We start from the raw sequence: 781 nt of genomic DNA, 5'->3' as shown, positions 1-781 counted from the left end.
CAACATGCACTGGAAACAAGTCTGACTTACTGCCAGCAATGCTAACCAAGCTCCTGCTCCGGTCGTACAGGGACCGGACAGCCTTTAGCAAAGGGCCCCGGACCCCATAGTCCTGGAGCACCCCCCACAGGGCGCCACGAGGGACGCAGTCGAATGCCTCTCCAAATTTGCAAAACACATGTGGACTGGTTGGGAAAACTCCCATGAACTCTCCACTGCCCTGAAGAGGGTATAGAGCTGGTCCAGTGTTCCACGGCCAGGACAAAAACCGCATTGTTCCTTCTGAATCCGAGGTTCGACTATCGGTCGAATTCTCCTCTCCAGTACCCTGGCATAGACTTTCCCGGGGAGGCTGAGGAGTGTGATACCCCTATAGTTGGAACACACCCTCCGGTCCCCCTTCTTAAAAAGAGGACCCACCAACATTGCAACATTGCAGAGGCGTGTCAACCGCTGGGGCCTTTGGGTGTCTAGTTTACTGCTGTGATAAGCTAGTCTGTCCTTCTATCTGTTAGCTTGTGCCTCAGGAGTATTTGCTCTGCTCCCATTTTTCTTTCACCTGAATGGTCTCTTTCATCACAGCTGCCCAGGAAGCTGCCTAAGCGGAAGAGTCGCTTCAAACGCTCAGATGGCAGCACATCTTCTGACACAACGTCCAGCATCATCAAGCGGCAGGTAAAAGCTCTTAGGGCCATTGCTTGTCCTCTTCTTATGCATGCATTGTAGGCTACAGTATGTCCTGGTACATCACAGTCACAGACAGGGCGTCTTACTGATCTGT

Source organism: Monopterus albus, unplaced genomic scaffold, assembly GCF_001952655.1.
Source record: "Monopterus albus unplaced genomic scaffold, M_albus_1.0 scaffold18.1, whole genome shotgun sequence".
Classification (NCBI taxonomy): domain Eukaryota; kingdom Metazoa; phylum Chordata; class Actinopteri; order Synbranchiformes; family Synbranchidae; genus Monopterus; species Monopterus albus.
The sequence above is the reverse complement of the archived record's forward strand: the minus strand, read 5'-3'. Positions refer to the sequence as shown.